Source organism: Myotis nattereri (assembly GCF_964212035.1).
Source record: "Myotis nattereri genome assembly, chromosome: 2".
NCBI classification, from domain to species: domain Eukaryota; kingdom Metazoa; phylum Chordata; class Mammalia; order Chiroptera; family Vespertilionidae; genus Myotis; species Myotis nattereri.
The window spans coordinates 61,971,541-61,994,171 of record NC_138076.1 but is presented as its reverse complement, the minus strand read 5'-3'; positions in this window follow the sequence as shown (position 1 = coordinate 61,994,171).

The window sequence follows — 22,631 nt, the reverse complement described above, 5'->3', positions numbered from 1 at the left end:
GCAAACAGGATATGGCCAACTGGGAAGCCAGGATATAATCGGGGGCTTATTATCAGCAGATCTCACTTAATGGAATGTTATCAAGGTACTGCTGAAAATTGCAAATATTAAGCTTGAAAAACCTTGTGGTTTCTTTGCCCATAATATTTGAAAATGAGAACAGCAAATGAACAGTGAAAATCAGAGCTATTGGATATATAGGTTGGCCCTGCAAAAGGGCACCCCGCGGAGAAGGCAGTTGGGTGGGGGTAAATCCAGCTTGCCCCGTGCTCACTGGCCATGTCCCCTGAGGTGAGGCTGCATCTGCCCAGGGGGGTGCCTTTTTCATATTGCACGAAGGTGCTGTATGGTGTGGATCTGGCACTAGCGCACTTGTCTGTTTTTCAAGTTCTATCAGGCCAATGGAAAAGAGGCACATCTCACATGGCTAGGAGTTGGGAAGGGGTGTCTTACTGCTAGTGGGGATGCTGATTCCAGTGAGGGTTGATGTTCTTTCCATAAGCAAACTGGGCACACCAGTGATTCCAAGATACTAGATAAATCCGGGGCTTGAAGGCGCTGTTGTTCCACTCACCTCCCTTTCCAGGAAAATTGTCAAGAACACAAGATTTTCCCAGAGCTAGAATAATTACTGAGTAGAGTCCAGCCCGGCCGAGAAATTGTAGAGTAAATTTCTCCTGAAGGTCATGTCTCCTGCATCTTGTCACCTGAATAAGGGTTGCAGTTTAAAAGTCTGGTACAAGGGACTACAAGAATATAGAGCCCAGACTTAGAGCTGCTCTCTGCACAAAGTGACATTAGCTTGTAAAAAAAATCCGAGTTTCCCGTGTTATCACTAAATGCTTCCATGAAATTGTGTTGGATCTTATTGATTTTGTGGAATGTTCCATATCTTAATGCAATCCTCCTTTGTGTGTGTGTGTAATATGAGAGTGTAACAGCTCAAGAATTACCACATTGCTCTGCACTACATTTCCTAGCTCAACTACACACATACTCCAATCACTATCAGTACCAGTAAAATTAAATGAGAGAAGCTATCAGGAAATAGATAAAGAGGCATACATGAGACTTTTTTTTTTGAGAGAGAATGAGGCCAGGCAAATGGATTTTAAAATTCTGTTTCTATGACTGCACCGCATTTATAAGCTGAAGGCATCAAAAGTTGACATTGCTCATAGAATATCAAGGGAAAATTATGAAAAGGAAATATCTATTCTCTCATTACCAAAATGTAAATTATATGTGCTCTTGAAGTATGCCCTTTATTTAATTTTAATGCATTTTAAATTTTAATATGTATTGCTCTACATGAATCACCCTCTTTGTTTCCAATACCATTAGCAACCAAAATTTGAGGAAGGGCTCCTATTTTCTGGCAATTCAAAGTATTTTATGAAGTATAGCACATAATATTGCCTCTTCCATAGAGGAGAGATTCAATATTTGTTGAAGCAATTTCAATATGGTATGTTAGCTATGATCTACAATGAGAAGATAATGACTTCCTATAGTTACAGCTTAAAAGGATTTTTCTATTGCCATTTGCATTAAAAATTATTGGTTCTCAATAAAACCAACATCTAGTTATAATATGTTGGCCTCTCTCTCAAGATTTATGCGACAAGAGATTCAAAGTCAATTGTTTTGAGCCAAACTATTTTATTATCCTATAAAGAGACTCTATAAGGTCTGAATTCTATTGCACTTGAATAAATCCAGTGACTGAAGAACCTGTATTTGATGTAAGGATTATTTAAGTCAGTGGGCTAGATAGGAGACAAACATTACTTTTTATAAACAAACAGCTAGACCAAAAGAAAAATAAAGATTTGGCTCATTTTTTGCTGTACTTTGACTTTGTAAAGGAGAAAGGCACAAATACAAATAACTGTGATACAAGTTAGAATGTGAAAAATGTCTGACAAGAGACCTCCCCCCCGCCCCCCAACCTGGGACAGATGTTCAGAAGACAAGCCTGGGATAGGAGTGAAGACACCACGGAAAAGGTGAATGTGGCATGAACAAAGGCGGAGTGTAGGATGGTGTCTAGCCATTGGAAGAGCACAGACATGCCTCATTTGATTAGAGTACAAGACATGTAAAAGGGAGAAGTTGGAAGATTCAGCTGCAGGATAGGTTAGAACCAGATTTTAAAAGGCCTGGAATACTGTGTATAGGCAGTGGCATCCTGTTAAATGTAGAATAACCAGATACAGAGTGGGAGAAAAGGTTGCTGCTACATTGGTAGCATTTGCTGATTTTCTATCCCCACACAAGGCCCCTGTATAAAAGTGAAATTAGGAAGAGATGATAACAAACAGCTTTCATGAACTGGGACAAATCAACTCCAACAAACCAGGGACTATGTGTTAGTTGTAGCTATGAGATGGGAGGAGATTGAAAAGGGAGAGTATAGAACAAATAAAAACACAGAAAGGCCAAGAGAGAACCTGTGGATTGCTTGTGCTTGATGACAGTGAGGGGATGCGGAGCCAGATGAGGGAAGAGGAATTAGAAATCAGGAAAACAGAAGATCAAGATGAGTGAGTGGCACACAAGTCAAAAGAGGGGAAAGAATATCACAGCTGAAGAATGACTGCTGAGTTTGACAATTAAATAAATTTGGGATTTTTCAGAGAACAGCTTTATAAGTCAGAATATAAGGAATTAAGAACTGAGCCTGCAAACTATAGATTTATATTTATTAACAACCACCATTGAATCATATTCAAATGATTGCACCTTCTAAAGGAAAAACTGTACAGGGAAATAAACGTACAAATTAGTCTAAAAAGCAAAGTTAAAAATTCCACAATCAAGATTTTGGCAAACTCTCCATGACTCAGCTGGTTTGAGATGCTCCAGTGACTTTCACTTTCTCCTCCACTTCTTGAATTTGTCCATTCAAAGAAACCCTTTTCAAGGCTTATCCATGAGCAATTAGGCGTGATATATGAGGTAATTCTTTTTCGGTCTAATCCCACATTGAAAAGAATTTCAAAATGATTAAATCTGGAAAGTCCATTGAACTCTTTATAAGACACTTTGGTGCTGCCCACATTGAACTGTCCACCTCTTCTCCTGTTGCCCTCCTGAGCCTTTTATTGCTATTTGTCTCTCTAAAAGCTAAGAGTACAAGAACCTCAGCCTTCAACAGGAGTTCTCCAGAGCTCTGGGCAGCAGAGTTTCATATACATCAGGTTTTTCTCAGGCCCTTTACCTAAAGTGACCATAACGTTTATTTTACAAAATGAGAGACTTCGGAGAGTGAAAGATTATGTATGAATAATTACAGTGGCACTATATGCTTATAATCACCTTTACCCCATGAGAAGGCTTGCCACCTAAAATACAGGTCACCTGGTTAAATTTGAATTATCTATAGAAAATGGATAATTTTTTTAGTATAAGTATATACTATGCAATATTTGGGACTTATACTAGAACTGGATGTCTGGATGTTTATTTGCTAAATCTTACAACCCTAATCCCAGACCCTTTACCATTTGCATAGGCAATACATCATCTATATGCAGAGCAGCAAAAGTTTTCTAACCTAAAATAGGTTAGATAATTGCAGAGCTTAGTGCAAAATGAAAATGTGGGGTCTCAATGCTCAAAAATTATTACACATTTTCAGACGGTAGCAACAGAGTACTAAAGCAAGCATGGGCTCTGGGTGACTGCACAGATCACATAGCCATGAAGCTGGTACTGGTTTTACTGTTTGACATGGCACATTTTGCTGCAGTAAAATCTGAAAGCATTTCCTCCTACATGTATAAAATAAACAGGCGAAAACTAACATGTTTAAACTTCAGATTTTAATGAAACAGTCTGAGTGATAACTACATTTGGAGTGAATCTTGATTATAAGGAGCACAAGAGTGGGGATCATGCCCAAATACATAAGAAAACTTCTGGAGGATATCAAGGGAGAGATTGACAGCAATACAGTCATAGTAGAGGAATTTAATACCTCTCTAACACCACTGGATAAATCCTCTAAACAAAAAATCAGCAAATAAACATCAATCCTAAATGACTCACTAGATCAGATGGAATTAATTGACATCTTCAGAACATTTCACCCCAAAGCTATAGAATATACATTCTTCTCAAGTGCACATGGGTCATTTTCAAAGATAGACCACATATTGGGGCACAGGCAAAATCTCTTCAAATTAAAGAAAATAGAAATCATATCAAGCATCTTCTCAGATCACAATGGCATAAAATTAGAAATCAACTACAATGAAAACAATGAAAAAAAATCAGACACCTGGAGGCTAAATAACATGCTATTAAACAATGATTGGGTTACCAAAGAGATCAAAGAAGAAATAAAAAGCATCATGGCAACAAACGACAATGAAAACACAACAATCCAAAAATCTATGGGACACAGTGAAAGCAGTCTTGAGAGGGAAGTTCATAGCTCTACAGGCCTGCCTCAAAAAACAAGAAACAATGGTAATAAATTATCTAACCTTACAACTCAAAGAGTTAGAAAGAGAGCAACAAGAAAAGCCCAGCATAAGCAGAAGGAAGGAAATAATAAAGATCAAAGTGTAAATAAATGACATAGAAACAAAAAAAATTACAAAAGATCAACAAAATCAAGAGCTGGTTCTTTGAAAGGATAAACAAGATTGATGAACCTCTAGCCAGGCTCACCAAGAAGCAAAGAGAGAGGACCCAAATAAACAAAATCAGAAATTAAAGAGGTAAAGTAACTACCAATCCCACAGAAATACAAAAGATTATGAAAAATACTATGAACAACTCTATTCCAACAAAATGGACAACCTAGATGAAATGGACATATTTTTAAAAAAATGCAATTTCCAAAAACTCAATCAGGAAGAATAAAAAAAACCTGCATAGGCCAGTAACCACTGAAGAAATTGAAGCAGTGATAAAAAATCTTCCAGCAAACAAAACCCCTGGTACAGATGGCTTTACAGGGGAGTTCTACCCAGCATTCAAAGAAGAACTAAAGCCTGTCCTCCTCAGACTATTCCAAAATATTCAAGAGGAAGGAACACTCTCAAGCTCTTTCTTTGAAGCCAGCATTACCCTAATTCCAAAACCAGATAAAGACACCACAAAAAAAAGTAACTAAAGGCCAATATCCTTGATGAACATAGATGCTAAAATCCTCAACAAAATTCTAGCAAATCAGATCGAGCATTACATTAGAAAGATCATACACCATGACCAAGTGGGATTTATTCCAGGGATGCAAGGATGGTACAATATCTGCAAGTCAATAAACATGATACATCACATAAACCTATTGATAGGTAAAAACCACATAATCATATCAATCAATGTAGAAAAAGCATTTGACAAAATCAAACACACTTTCTTGATAAAAACTCTCAACAAAGTGGGAATAGAGGGATCATACCTCAACATAATAAAAGTCTTATATGACAAACCTACAGCCAACATCATACTCAATGGGCAAAAACTAAACTCATTTCCCCTAAGAATGGGAACAAGACAGGGATGCCCAATTTCACCACTCATGTTTGATATAGTACTGGAAGTGCGAGCCATAGCGATAAGACAAGAAGAAATAAAAGGCATCCAAATTGGAAAAGAAGAAGTAAAACTGCCCTTATTTGCAGATGACATGATATTATACATAGAAAACCCCAAAGACTCCATCAAAAAAATATTAGATTTAATAAATGAATTCCACCTTCAGGAGAACAGACCAGATAAGGGGCCACACAGGCCCTGGGTACAGGTTTAAGGCCATGAGGGCAGCAAATTCTGGGATCCCAGTTATCAATAGTATGGGCTAACTGGGAACAAGAGTTGGATAGTATCCTAGTGGATATATATTCCTAGTTTCATCGACATTTTATTCTGTGGGAGAGGGAACAGATAGTGTAGAATCAAGTCAGGGTCCTCAAAATAACTGAGCCCAGGGCTGAGGTCATCTTCTCCACATCTAAATGCAATGCTTTCCAGTCCTTATTGTGTTCCAAAAATGGGCTCTAAGTTACTAGCCTTTATTTTTTTTTAAATATGATTTTATGGATTTTAGAGAGGAGGGGAGAGGGAAAGAGAGATAGAAACATCCATGATGGGAGAGAATCATTGATCGGCTGCCTCCTTCACATCCCCTACTGGGGACCTAGCCCTCAACTCGGGCATGTGCCCTGGCAGAAAATTAAACTGTGACTGCCTGGTTCACAGGTTGATGCTCAATCACTGTGGCAATGTATACTGTGAATCTCTAAGATTTCTGACCATGAAACACTATGTGTGAGTGTTCTACCTTCACCTGCTTCTATTTTCTTGTTCTTCAGTCTTGCTAGGTGATGTCATCCATATCCAAGGCTTTAATCATTAACTCTATTCCAATGATTCCAAACTTTTCACCTCTCACCTCTCTCTTGAGCTCCATGTTAACTACCAAACAGCTCTAGCTGAATACATAAATTCCACATTGATAACTCATCATCTACCTCTCGTCTTCCTATCCTAACCTGCTCCTCTAGTGACTTCCTTCTTAGTAAAAGTTCCATCATCTGACACTGTTTCACCATTGCCCTAGTCAGAATTCCAGAAGTATTTTGACTCTTTTCTTCACCTCCTCCCTAATTTATTTCCACATGTTGTTGATTCGTCTCTTTGGTATTTCTCCAGTCTCTCAGATCTATCACTTTTCAAGGCTCTTATCATTTGTTGCCTAGATTCCTGCAACTTCCCATTTCCCCAAGCCTCCTTTTACATTGCAACAACAGTATTCCTTTATAATTGCTAGGCAGATATAAAAGATTGAGGAAGATTTTTATGAATTAGAATGAAAATATCTCCAAGATATATTATTTTTAAGTTTAAAAAAGTCAGATGTAGAAGTGGGCATAGATATTGAGTTTTATGTAAGAAAAAAAGGAAAATTAAAATATATTTACATTTATTTGTATTTGAAAGCAACTAATAAAAGTGGTTATCTGATAGAAGCATTTAAAATAGGTGTTTTGGTGGCAGGGATGAGATAATAATTCATTCATTGTATACCTTTTTGATTATTTTGGTTACTTTGAAAATGTGAACGTACCCAATTAAAAAATTAGTAAAAAATTAGAGCTATGTTATGAATTTTGCAATTATTCATATAATAAATTAAAATGAAAAAATTAAAGAATGGAAATCTAAAAAATTATATCTAATCATGCCACTGATTTGTTTAAAATATTCCTGGGTTCACTACTATTATGTTTAGTACCAAGTGAAGACTATTAGAATGGCCTAGAGATCCTTTCAGGATATAAACTTCATCCACTCTGGCAGCCACATTTTCCCCAGCACCCTCATATGTTCCACACTATGGTCATATTGAGTGATATGGTCACTGAGATCACATTTTCCCATTATTTGGAATTCCATACCACCTGAATTTCTGCCTGCTTATCTCACTGTCTTCATGACTCTGCTCAAACACCATCTCTTTCCTCTGCTTTATTGCTCTATACCTTTCTTTCTTATTGTACTTACCTCTTTGTGCTGTATTAACTTATATGATTCTTGATGTAAGCTATGCACACATTAAAGATGAAGACTATCTTATATTTATATATCTTTGTATCTGAAGCACACATGTAGGGCTTGCTCAGTGTATCTACACATGAAAAACAAATGAAAGAATAAATGAGTGGCTGAGTGAATGAATGAAGAAGGGCACTTATAATGCATTTCTCTCTCCTGTAGGATCCTGCTATGGACCCAGATGGAATGCATGAGAAAAAGACATTGTTTTGCACCATTTATATCACTGATTTGCTTAAAATATTCCTGGGTTCAGTGCACCTTACTTATGGAGTCTTGATTTTAGTACAGCTTCTACACCTGATTCATGTTGTTGCCAATTCCTCATACCTAAGTCAAAATTACAGTTGGCTCTTCCTATCTGTAGTTTCCACATCTGTGGATTAAAGCAACCACAGATAAAAAATATTTGAAGACAAAAAATTACATTGTTGTTGATATGTGTTACACAGTTAGGCCTACAATGGTTGTGTCTACCAAACACGTGCTGTTTATTTTCTCATTATTATTTCCTGAAGAATACAGCTTAACAATTTATATAGCATTTACATTGTATTAGGTATTATAATGTAAGTAATCTGGAAATGACTTAAAGTATACTGACGGTATGTGTTAGTTACATGCAAATAGTACATCATTTTATTTATTTTTTATTCTTTTAAATATTTTTTAAAAATATTTTTTATTGATTTCAGAGAGGAAGGGAGAGGGAGAGAGAGAAAGAAACATCAATGATGAGAGAGAATCACTGATTGACTATCTCCTGAATGCCCCCACTGGGGACCGAGCCTGCAACTCAGGCACGTACCCTTGACTGGAATTGAACCCAGGACCCTTTAATCCACAGGCTGACGTTCTATCCACTGAGCCAAACCAGCCAAGGCAGCACATCATTTTATATGAGGGACTTGAGCATCTGTAGATTTTGGTATCCAAGGGGATCCTGGGAACCAATCAATTCTTCTCAGATACTGAGGGATAACTCTATCTTTCACAAATTAATCCCAAGTGCTTTCTGTCCTTACCGAAATAGTTTAGCTTTATAGTTTTATTTCACTTCAACTTTCTGAGAAAAGGGTCAATTTACCTAATGATTTTTCCAATTTTTTCTGTGTTAGAGTTCAGTCCTGGAATAAGAAGAGAGAATAAGGGGGGACAAATGTGGATCTTTTTCTTCATAAATAATGCTCATGAGTAAGTATCAAACACAGTATTTCATTCTCTCCATAAAATTGCCAAAGAAAAAAGGATGGCGGTTCATCATTCTGGGAATTGAGATGTAAATTATTCCATAGGTCATGGAACAAGTATCCTTCTGGAATTAGGAATTTCTTTTTTAAGTCTTGAGAATGTGTTTTAATAATTACCTTTGGAATGAACTTCCCTGGAAAGACACAATTTCTCCAAATAATGCAAAAAATCCTAATTTTGATTAGCAAAATCTAAAGTAAAATAGATCAATAACTTTCAAGCCAGGTTCTAAGTAACCTGGATTCTAAGGATGGGAGGTTATTCTGGAATTCTGAGCAGAGTCAGGCCCACCAGATCTCGATATGGGGCTGCCTCAAGGGCTCTGAGAAGGTTACTGCTCAAGTCTTGAGGTGGAAAGAGCCCAAATGATAAATCTCAGGTCACTGGCCTCCTTTTCCAAGCATCAGGTTTATTGGATAACATTCTCTACTTTGATGTTATTTCACTTATTTGGGTTTTGGGCCTGTCAATACCACAAATTCACAAAGATTTTAATATTAAAAGAGATTCTGACCCTAGCCAGTTTGACTTAGTGGATAGAGCATTGACCCATGAACTAAAGGGTCCAGGGTTCGATTCTGGTCAAGGGCATGTACCTTGGTTGCAGGCTCAATACCCAGCCCTGGTGGGGGCTCGTGTGGAAGGCAACCATTCAATGTGTCTCTCTCACATCGATATTTCTCTGTGTCTCTCCCCCTCCCTTCCATTCTCTCTAAAAATCAATGGGAAAATATCCTAGGTGAGGATTAACAATAAACAAATAAACAAACAAAGAAACAAGTAAATAAATTCTCTTTGTGAACTACACTGAGAAAATTATTCTCTGGACCTAACAGCTTAAACTCCACTGCTTGTTTTTGCATTTTAGGTAAAGCCTCATGCTTTGCCTACTATTGTTCTGTTGAGACATGAAGAAATTTTACCAGGCCACATTTTCAGAAATGTTTAAAACTGAATCAAGAGAGTATGCACTCTGAAAGATGTTTTAGTGTTAGGATTTCCAACGTGTGACTGAAGCAACAAAAAATTAAATAACTTGCCCAACGCCACTCAATGAATATTTGTCAGTGTTATCTTAGAGTTTTGGACCAAGATTCTGTGCTCATTTATGTTGCTTAAAAGCTCAAACACATCTGCCTGTCTCTTTCTCTCTCCACACACATGCTCACACATGCACACACACACACTATATTGTGCACAATAAGGACATATTTTATTACCTACTGCAAGTTGAGCTAAAAAAGTTAACTTAATGATTTTAAATGTCAGAGACCTCACAAATGTGAAACTAATAGAACCTTTATGACTATTTTTCTAAAGCCTAAAGGGTAATTTTAATATAGATGTTAGTACCCATGAAAGACATCAGATAGACAGATATGATACCCCATTTCTTTCATTTATGTACAAATGGAGGCTGCTCAGCTTCTGCTAGCACATTTCTTTCTGGTAAAATCAAGGGTACTGAGGCATTTTGGTACTCTGTCCTTGAAGGACTATTTGTGTTTCAAAATATGTGTATTTATTGCAGGCAGGGGGAGGGTGAGGGTAGGATTTGGACTAAGAAATGAATGCATTTTCAGTAGGATTCTAAACTAGATCTTCTCTGGGCACAAAAGCCATGGTGACTGCTACAACAATATCTTCATGTTTGACAAGCCTATTATTGTTGCATAACTTTTAGGCTTTGCCAAGGAGCAACACAGCCTCACCTCTCTCATCTCAAATCCTTGGGCTGGCACTGGGGTGGGCAGCCTGTGTGATTTGGCTCTATGTACCTTCTCTGTATTTCAGTAGATTTGGTCTATTTTTAATCATGGATTTCAATCAGTGATTTATTAATAATTCTTCCAGTAGTTCTTTATAAACCTCATCTATAATACTATTTTGGGCCATTTTTTGACTGGATCGATCACATAAGAAAACATTTGTCAGGTACTATCTGGCAAAGTCTGTCCGGCTTGGGCTCCCTGTGCTTGGGTGTGATATTACTATTACAGGCCAAGATAACATGGCTTGGAAGAGGTGTAAATCTGACAGCCAAAAGCCAAGAGAAGAAGGGAAATGAACATGCATAATAGTTTTGTTTTGAGGAAAGACATGAATAGTCATAATGAGCCCCCAAAAGAACATTTACTTAGAAGCAGACTTGAAACCTGGCGTGTGAAGAGAGTTCTAGAGTTAAATATAACTGTGTTGCATTATCCAAGTGTCAATTTGTGAGTCATTTTTGAGAGTTAAATGAAAACTTTTTCATAAAATAGTTACTAGAATATAGAATCACTAGTTTTCTCTATGTATTCCATTGAGTTATTTAGTTTGCATGGTGTGGTCCAGCAGCAATTCTCATACATAAATACAGAATACACATCTGTCTAAGCCAGTGGTTCTCACCTTGGCTGCACATTAGAATCAGCTGGGAATGTTTTTAAAATCCTGATTTCTGGGCCTCATCCTCCGGAAATTCTGTTTCTTTGTTACTAATGTTGTGGCCCCACCCCATAACAAAGAAACAGAATTTCCAGAGGATGAGGCCCAGAAATCAGGATTTTAAAAAGATTCCTAAGTGATTCTAATGTGCAGCCAAGGTTGAGAACCACTGGTGTAAGCCCATTAAAAAAAACGACTGATGCCTTAGCCTAGAAATGTGCTGGGCTTTTTTTTTTTTTTTTTTTAAATATCCAAAACCTTTCTTTTTGATCTTATAATTATGGGTGAGCTCACACTCAAGTTAAAATTACATGTATGAGATTTAAGATTTTAAAAAGACATGATGCTGCTTCACATGATGTAAAAGGCTTTGATTTCTGATTGAGGACAAGAAGCAATGGAGGGAAAGATTCCTATAACAAAAAATCAAGCAATGAAGAAATCTACATTTCCTCAGTGGTTGCCACCATAAGTAATGGTCAACCCAAGCCCTAATCATTCTCCAAGAAGGAGGAGGAGGGTTGACAGTACTCTTTGCAAATGGGAGCACTGGAGAGGAAAGAGTTGGACTTGGAATCATAAACACCAGCAAGGTTTTTGGTGGGCAGCCAAAAGCCTTCTTGTTGGAAATGCCCATGTCTTTCCCAAAGCATTTGGCTTACCTCCTGACATAATTGCATCTGAAAGAGAAATATTTAAATGGGCTGGAGAGAGGGTAATGGAAGGATTGCAATTACCAAGGCGCATACTGGATTACTTTAAGTGGCATCAATCGGCTTTAAGACAAACTCAAGGATCTGGCCTAGCATAGCTCTTCAATGCAATATGCATCTACCCTCTCTGAAGGTAACACTATGTGCTCTTAGGTAATGTAAAATAAAGGTTAGGAGTCAAGATGTAATTTGAACAGAAATCTGTTGGGAAAAACATATCATAATTTCAAATGTGGAATAATGCCAAAATGATTGAGTATGCTGAAATAATGGTCAAGGGGCTTTAGGTAAGTTTGAAATGATATAAATGATTTTAAAAATTCATGTAAATATTTATTTGAAAATATTTGGAGGCACCAATAAAGAGCGGTTCCAACACTTTAAATCAAAACATATCTTGAATATCCATCCAATAGATAAAAAAAATCAGTAACTTTGGGTTTAAAAACTTTGAGCAAAATAAAATAAAGCAAAGCACTAAATGTAGAGATATATGTTTTACTGTCTAGCTCTCATGTCATTGGCTGTGTGTCAGCAATGCCTACTTATTGAATGCTGAAAGGTTTAGTTAGATCCATTTCCAGTCACTATAGAGGTAATGAGCTGTGTAGATTCAGTGGTATAGTTCTCTTTCACATGATTTATTGTTCTATTCTTTGCCTTTCTTGCCTCTTTGCTTTCTTCTCATACAGATTCTCTCATGTAACACCTCCTAAACTCATTTGTCTTTCTTCTCCTCCATCCAAAACTCCACCTCTGTCCCAAGGCTGGTTTTCCCTATAAAGCATCACGTTCATTTTGCCCACTTGCCAAAGCCCACTCTGCCTTATTTCTTCTTTCAAATCATGTTCTACCGACTAAGCTCCTTTGCTACTTGGTCAAGTGAGTTAGATACAACACGTGCATTTAAAAAATGTTTATCTCTGTGTATAATTAGTTGTGTTTTTAAATTAATTTTGAGAAATAAAAGGAGAGGGGGAAGAGAGAGAGAGAGAGAGAGAGAGAGAGAGAGAGAGAGATGATTCTTGTATGTGCCCTGACCAGAGATCAAACCCAAAATTTTGGCACATCAGGATGATGCTCTAACCAACTAAGCTACCTGGCCAGGGCCTGCAACACGTGCATTTTATATATGATATTCTGGAAAATGGGGTTGAGACAAGACCACTCTAAAACAGCCTATACATAGGAAGTCACAATAATTAAAATAATATAATGGTACAAAAATTGGTATATGTATTGATGTCACAATAAAAGAGAAATAAGGAAGCTAATGAATTCTGACATGCAACATAGCTAACATTTACTGATCACTATGTGCTATGTGCTAGATGTTGAATTTATGTGTTTCATAGTCACAGAAAGCTGACGAGGATGTGTGATATCCAAGGATGTATGTCATTAGACATGCAGGAGCTGAAAGTTGAAGTAATTTCCATCCGGACTGGTGTGGCTCAGTTGGTTGGAGCATTGCCCTTTACACTAAAAAGTGGTGGGGTATGATCCCTGGCCAGGTCAGGGATTGTGCAGGAGGCAGCCCATTTCTCTCTCTCAGATTGATGGGGAAAATAAGACATTTTTGGGAGGGCTAGCAATCTGAATCTGTGCCAGTAATCTAATGTACATTCTTGATAGCCTATAATTAAGTCACTGCCCCTTTCTCCACAATCTGGTCTTGCAAGACTGGTTTATCTAAATACTCACATTTTACAGAGGCCATAAACCATGGACAACACAATACCTGGAGGGGGTTATCAGCACTGGCATCGGGCCAGGCCTTTAGGTGTGGTCTCATAGCCCCCATCACAACACACAGGGCTTTTTGCAAAGCCCAGGAAAGGTCCAGAAGTTCCATCTATATTTGGGGGACAAAGAAACCAAAGGGTATAAAGGTAGAGCTTCCTCCATATTGGTGGGCTCAGGATTTGGAGAGAAACAGTCTCCCCTGAGTCACTGTGCTAGTACATGTGAAACATCTGAAAATAAATGGGTTTATCCTGTATCTCCAAGTACTCCTGTGTATTTTTCGGTCACCTGCTAAATTCTGTAATAAGATCAATTAAAAAAAAAAGTTGAAGTAACTTTCCCAGAATCAGCTGGAGCTGAAGCTAATATTGAATCTAGACCACTGGACTCCAGAGCCATATCTTAGCCTTTACACTCTACTGCCTCTGAAAAAGGCAGCTTAATAAAGCAGTTGGGAAAATAATCATCTATACTAATAAAAACCAAGGTGACCCTCATGCCCTCGCGCCTTCACGTCATCACAAGATGGCCGCCCCCATGTCATCACAAGATGGCCACCCCCACATCGTCACAAGGTGGTCATCACAAGATGGCCGTGCACACATTGTCACAAGATGGCTGCCCCCACGTCATCACAAAGATGGCTGCCACAAGAGAGCTGCCACAAGATGGCTGGCAGGGGAGGGCAGTTGGGGGTGAACAGGCCAGCAGTGGGGCAATCAGGCCTGCAGCGGAGGGCAGTTGGGGGCCATCGGGCTGGCAAGCAGAAATGGTTAGGGGCAATCAGGCTGGCAGGCAGGCGAGTAATTAGGAGCCAGCAGTCCCAGCTTGTGAGAGGGACTGAGCCTAAACCGGCAGTCGGACATCCCCTGAAGGGTCCCAGATTGGAAAGGGTACAGGCTGGGCTGAGGGACACCCCCCCCCCAGTGCACAAATTTTGTGCACTGGGCCTCTAGTTAACTAATAAGTATTTTGGGTATAATAAGTCTTATGGTTATTTTATACCATAAACCAAAATGAACCAAGAAAAGTGTTACATATTTCTTTAAGCCATGGAAAAACACTAGAAACCACATCCTAGAATTATTTCAATTCTATAGGAATGACAATTTTGTAACTGTTGAACAATATAAAATATTATAGAAACAAAGTCACACATTTGTCTACAATGGATTTTATACTACTAGAGGTCCAGTGCACTAAATTTGTGCATGGGGAGGGAAGGATCCCTCAGCCTGGCCTATGCCCTCTCACAATCTGGGACCCCTTGGGGATGTCCAACTGTTAGTTTAGGCCCGATCCCTGCAGTCAGACATCCGGCAGTCAGACATTCCTCTTGCAATCTGGGACCTCTCGCTCCTAACCACTCAGCTGCCTGCCTGCTCACTCCTAACCACTTGCCTGCCTGCCTGCTCAGTGTGCATCATAGTGACCAGTTGTTCCGGTTGTTCCAGTTCTTCAGTCATAATGGTCACTTAGGCTTTTATATAGATAGATAGATAGATAGATAGATAGATAGATAGATAGATGATAGAATTGACTTTTAAACTTCAAAATAAAACTTGACAATAAAACAAAACTTTAAAAACTATCAAAATAAGAAAATATTTATGATAAGTATGATTAACAGAATTCATGTCTCCAGTACATAAAGAGCCTTAGTGTTTATAAAAATACAAAAATTGGCAAAAATGATAGACACAAGAGGAAATACCAACGATAGTGAATAAATTATTACTGGTCAGGCCATATACAGTGTTAAAATTATTTTTTAAATGAATTTTATTATAAAAGTGATATAGAAAAATTAAATATCCTATAAAAACAATTAGGATGATGAAAATAGTTGAAAAAAATAATCAAATGAGGAATGGTGAACAGTGAGGCTACTGGGGAAACAGAGTTAAGGGCCTTGGAAAGTAGAAGGTGATGCCCAAACAAGATGCCCAGATAAGCCATGTTTGATTCATGGGGACTGCCAGACCTTGAGCTTGGAAGAGGCTCAGAAATTAGGATGGAGCTTATGGCAGTGGTTATCAAATTTTAACATGCATTAGAATCACTGGAGAGCTTGTTAACACATAGCTGGGCTCCTCTCCCAGAGCGTCTCATTCAGTAGGTTTGGACTGGGGCCCATGGCCTGCATTTCTAAGGGGTTCTCAGGTGATTCTGATGCTACTGGTCTGGGGCTCTCTCTGAGAACCACTAGCTTGTAAGAATCATCTGTAGACAAACAGCTAAAGGTGGGAAGTACAATGGAATAACAATGGAGAAAAGGAGGGTAGAGGGGGAGGAGACAGGGAGAAGGAGAGAGGAAAGGACGGAGAGGAGAAAGAGAGAAAGAAAGAGAAACGCAATAAAAAGGAATATTTTCTCTCACCAGAGAATATCTATCCAGGGCAGCTGAGTGGGGCTAGAGAAAATTACCGACAGGACAGACTGAAATAACCTAAATTTATGATCACCATTCCCTCACCCTGCCCTGTCCTCTTTCCTTCCCTTTCTTGCCGACGATTTTGAATGATTAATAGTCTACTATGACCCAGTCGCCCCACCTCTAGACTGCACCCCAGCCTTCACTTCTTAACTAGCTTGCATTCTTTAACTCTTCAAAGACTGTCTCCTGCCTTCACCTCTCCCTTGAAATCATTCTCTTAAAAGTCACTGAATCTGTGGATCTGTTCTCAGTCCTATATGCTTGACACATCATCTGTGTTTGACATTCTATCCACTCACTTCTCTCTTGGTTTTCATAACACACACTAACCTGGTTCCCTTTCCAAATATTGAGTCCCTGACCTGCATTTCTAGTTTTTTCTTTGTTTGCAACCAGCAAAGAAGACTTTAATATATTGAGTGATACAGCAATACAGTAATAGCGTATTGGTGATTGGTCCTGATTATCAAGGGAGATAAGGTAATTTCTGTACCATAGGTACAAAAAGGAGTATGTTTGGAACCCAAAGTAATTGCAGAGGCACTTCTTAGCACTTTATCATTGGGGAGTTAAAGTTCATGAAAGAAGACAGCAACCAAATACAGGCAATAACACTAATGGCTCAGACCCTTTAGGAAAAATGGTGTGAATCATCCTACCATGTAAAGAACCAAAGAATGCAAAGGAGTCAAGGTGCTGGCTGAGGGCAAAGGGGACCTGAAATCAGTTGCATGAGAGAAACCATATGGTTTCATGACCAGCTATGAAACAAGGACTATAGTTGCTAGAAATATTTTCTTCTCTCCTTTGTTATTTATATATTTGTATATTTTAGTTCTCCATCACCATCCTGCCCTCCAGCCACTATGTTATATAAGATGCGTTGGTGGTGGAACTTTAAAAACTTGTCTTTAAGTTGTAAAAAATGAAAAGGGCATGTGACTGGACTAGAAGACTTAATATTTTCAAGAGATGAAGAGTGACTGGTGGGATTATTTTTGTCCCCTTTATGAGAATAAATTTCCATATCTTCTCAAAGAGACCCTCCCTGATTACTCTAATGTTGGTCCCTTCCTATACTTATCTACCTACTTGTTTTATCCTTTCTGAGACTTGTTAAAACTTATTATGACTTTCTTTCTTTGTCTAGTTTTTATACTTTACTAGGGGCCCAGTGCACGAATTCATGCACCTTGAAAGGAACTGTGGGCCGCAAAGCTGCGGTGGGCACAGGGCCGGGTCTCGGCACATCCTCCGCACCCTTGCCTGGCTCCTCCTGCCATGCCCCTGGTTCCCTGTCTGCTGGCAGCCCCGCTCCCGCTGCCACCACTCCTGTGTGCTAAGGGTACCAGCCCCAATCACACCAGCTGATGGCACAGAGTGATTGAGGCCGGTGCCAGCAGCAGGTGCGAGCAGTGGCTGTTGCTCCAATTGCCCCTCAGGAGCAGGGGGAGGTGGAGAAGCCCTCAGGGGTGAATGCGGCCGACAGCCACCACTCACACCCACTAATGGCACCGAGCAATTGGGGCTGGCGCTGAGCACTGGCAGCAGGTATGAGCAGCAGCTCTGATGCCAGCAGTGAGTGCGAGCAGGGCTGGCACCGGCAGCAGGTGCAAGCACTGGGTGGGACTGTGGCATACGGGAGCAAAGAATTTTCAGTAACTACCAGAGGCTCACCCCAATGACAGTGACTGGTGCCCTGCCTTGGTCTGGCACCCCTGCTCACCTGCTCTACCATCCCACTGCAGCTGATGCCTGCCATGTTCTGGGCACGCCCCCTGGTGGTTAGTGCACATCATAGTGACAGGTTGTTTGGTTGTTCTGCCATTCAGTCTATTTGCATATTAGGGTTTTATATAGAGAGAAGATTTGCCTATTTTACTGGTAGGGAAGTTCCAGAATTAGTTTCTGTCTCAAATTTATATATTTACATTTAGCATAGTACCCAACATAGTAAGAGCTCAATAAATACTTGCCGATTCAATAAATAAATTGGCAATAATAGGAATGGTGTGTGTGTGTGTGGGGGGGGGGTAATTTAGAAGGGTTTCAGGTCCCATCAGTTCTCTACACAGCAGCTTCTTAAACCTGAACAAAAATTAAAATCCTTTAAAGTCACAATATCTTCAATTTTAGAGTAGCTTTTAGAATAAATTCTTCTAAAGTCCTCTAAAATTCTTTTGATGTATCAAGGAGATAAGTATATTTTGCCCAGATAAGTATATTTTATCAATGAAGACAGTAACATTGAGGACTTATAATTTAGCAAATACTTATTCAATATCTATGGTGTGTCATTGGGGATACTGCAGTGAATAAGCTTGATAGAGCCTTTGTACTAAGGGGCTGACATTCTAGTGAGGAGGGCACAGGCAATACATTGGTTAACACATCAATATATGAGATAATTACAGCTGGTGAAAATACTCTAAAAAAAAAAACCAGAACAAACTGATATAGAAAGGTGGCAGAGGGGGCAGTACTTTGGGTTAGATAAGTCAGGAAGATTTTTCTGAGAAGTTGATATCTGAGCTGAGGTATGAATAGCAGAAAGAAAGAAGCCATGTGAAGATATGAGAAAAAAAGCCTTGCAGCAACAGGAAGGCCAGGTGTAGGGTACAGTAAGTGAAAGGGGAGGAGTGGTAAGTGATGGTGCCAACATAGACAGAGTTGTTAATATAAAAAAGAAAGCAAACAGGAATGAAATAATTTTCATAAACTGGAAAGCAGGAACTAGCAACAAAACAGAATTTCCGTCTAGTCTACTGGTAAACAGACCCATTAACACACTCTAGGGGGGCTGCACTGAGAGAACTTAGTCCCTGAATGGGACAGAAAACCTTAGAAATGCCGAAAGCCCAGTACTGGAGGTGGGGGAGGAAATTCCTCTGCTGGGGTGCATTCACAACAAGAACTAGATTTAATGCAACTTTTGAACATGCGCAATGGGAGTCAGGGTGAAGCAATAGAGGGGCAAGGCCTAGTGTGGGAACAAGTAAAAAGGTAATTGATTGGGTAGAGAGCATGAAACCCCAATAGAGTTTACTGGACAGAGGACCCAATCCAAGCCTAGGAAAAGTGAGAAGTTTGGGCTGGATAACTTCAATTGTTCTTTGTCTTCTACCTAAACCAAGAAGATATATGGAGGATTAACAAAAGCCTCATGGCAGTGCTTCTAGGGCAGTGGTTCTCAACCTTCTGGCCCTTTAAATACAGTTCCTCATGTTGTGACCCAACCATCAAATTATTTTCGTTGCTACTTCATAACTGTAATGTTGCTACTGTTATGAATCATAATGTAAATATCTGATATGCAGGATGGTCTTAGGCGACCCCTGTGAAAGGGTCATTCGACCGCCAAAGGGGTCGCGACCCACAGGTTGAGAACCGCTGTTCTAGAGCATGCCCACCTTCTGGGTCCCCAAGGGTGTATTAATTCCCATTAATTCACAATAAAATTTTACCATCATGTTTAAACTTCTCCACGTGTGCACATTTGGAATTCTTTCCTCACATCTCTGCAAAAGGACCTATTGCGCACACCAGCAGCCATGGGGCTGAGAGACACCCAGGATTATATGGGGCCTGGGAGCCATGCTAACATGTTTGAATTTTATCTTTAATGTGATGAAAATTCATTAGATCATTTTAAACACCAACTCATTATTTTGGTTAAAGATGTTAAGGATGACCAGTTAACCACATGTAGTTTTCTCCTATTACAGGACTTTTGCTGAAATAATAATAAAGGAATATAAAAGGCATAAAACTTTAAGAACAATGACAAAGAGATAGGAAACAGCAGTAACTAGAGCATGACCACATATTTTTGGAAAATGGAAGCAGATGGACAGAGGAATGGTAACTGATTTAGAGAGAAGCAGGTAATTATAACCTAAAGTGTATGCAGAGAATACCAAAGAGAAGTCAGTCAACTTTACTGCCCAAAACTTGAAGTTATGAGGTACCATGGAGAGTGGGGTGGGGCAAAGGCCTAGAAATGAAGGGAATGGATGGACGTTTATATAAAAAGATGTTAGTCTCCAGAGGCTCGTGCCCAGTCATGCATCAAGGTGATGACTTCTATGGGAAGAGAGGAAACACATATTCTATGGAAAATTTGAACTTGAATCATAAAGGAATCAGGGGCACATGGCAATGTGAATGACAATAATAGAAGATTAATCTAAAACCTGCTAATTGAGTAGGGTAATTCCCATTCCCTTTTACTAGCCTGTTGCACAAATGTTGGTCTATACTCGACAGGCAAGAAACTCAAGGAAATTTTTCTCAGAAGAACATGGAAAGCCCCAGAGCACACTTTCACGTCATTCTCTGACTAGTCAGCCTACAGTGAAGCCCACCACTTGATCAGTCCTGACCAGGGACGTGATATAGTTTCCAAGTGCTATTAAATATAAAATAGTGAGATAATAACCATTGGACATTTGAGAAACTTTTTATTTTGATGTAGTCCCATTTGTTTATTTTCTCCTTAGTCTCCATTGCCCTAGGGGCTGTGTTGGTAAAGATATTGCTATGACATATGTCTGCTATTTTGCTGCCTATGGAGTCTTGTAGGATTTTTATGGTTTCTCATTTTACCTTTAAGTCTGTTAGCCATTTTGAGTTTATTTTTGTGTATGGTGGAAGTTGGTGATCTAGTTTCACTTTTTTTTTTTTTTGCATGTATCTGACCAAATTTCCCAGAACCATTTATTGAAGAGACTGTCTTGACTCCATTGTATGTTCTTGCCTCCTTTGTCAAATATTAATTGAGCATGATGGCTTGGGTTGATTTCTGGGTTCTTTGTTCTATTTCATTGGTCTATATGTTAACTCAGAATATTTCAGATAGCTAAGAAAAGACAGGAAAAGTTATTATGAAAGACATAAGAACATTTTCTCCAATTAGAGGTCATGAATTTTTAAAATGAAGAATTCCAAAGAGAATACATTTGAAAGACCTATTTCAAGGCACACCATCATGACCTATAAGAGCACCATGATAAAATGACTTTCAGAAGCTTCTAGAGCAGCGGTTCTCAACCTGTGGGTCGCGACCCCTTTGGGGGTCGAACAACCCTTTCACAGGGGTCGCCTAAGACCATCGGAAAACACATATATAATTACATATTGTTTTTGTGATTAATTACTATGCTTTAATTATGTTCAATTTGTAACAATGAAAATACATCCTGCATATCAGATATTTACATTACAATTCATAACAGTAGCAAAATTACAGTTATGAAGTAGCAACAAAATAATTTTATGGTTGGGGGTCACCACAACATGAGGAACTGTATTCAAGGGTCGCGGCATTAGGAAGGTTGAGAACCACTGTCTAGCAGTCGTGGGCAAACTACGTTTGAAATGAATAAAACTATTGAAAAAAAAGACCGTACCCTTTTATGTAATGATGTTTTCTTTGAATTTATATTAGTTCACACAAACACTCCATCCATGCTTTTGTTCCGGCCCTCTGGTCCAGTTTAAGAACCCATTATGGCCCTCGAGTCAAAAAGGTTGCCCACCCTTGAGAGAGTGGGGAAAAAGAAACAGGCTACAAAAAACAATATTTAACACATTAGTCAACTTTTCAAATGTAATCATGCCACTGAAAATAGGCAATGGAGGAATGCTGACACAGCACCAAAGAAAATTTTATAATTTTATACCAAACAAATTATCAAGTTTGATGGTAAAATATAAAATTATTTTCAGACATTCAGGTCTGCCAGATATCAATAAAAATTACATTCCCAAGTAAAACACAAAATAAATTTAAAAAACTATTTTTAGCTCTAGGATATAAAAATATTTACATGAACAAAATAATGAAAACCCTGATAATCTGTTTGATAAGAAAATAGGAAATATTACTATTATGAGATAAATGGAGGAGTAGAAGTAGGAAATGTTGGTATAGAAGAGCTAAGTCTTCACCAACCATGAAAGGAATCCAATAGATAATATCTAAATTCATGAACCAAGAAATAGAAATCATGTTATTTAGAAACATAGAGATCAACAACAGAAAATAAAACAAGAAAACAAGGGGTAATAAGGGATGAGATAAGGAACTGCTGTTTTTCACTGAAGTTTTTAAATTCTATTGTATATTTTTTAAAAATGTGCATATATCACTTTGATAAAAAATAAACAAAATTAAGGTAAAAGTTGATTGTGGAGGGGAGTGGCAGGAAGAAATTAAACAAAGAACTTAATATGCATATATGCATAACCCATGGACACAGACAATAGTGCAGTGAAAGCTTGGGGGGTGTGGGAGCAGGGTGGAGGGGGTCAATGAAGGGAAAAAAGTGGACATCTGTAATACTTTCAACAGTAAAAATAATTTTTTAGAAAAATGTTGATTGTGGCAGGGTGGAGATTAGATTGTGGAGAGGCAAGAATGGAAATAGGCTTTTGTTTCAGTGGTCCAAATGAGAGGTAAAAGTGTCTGAGGTCAATGTGGT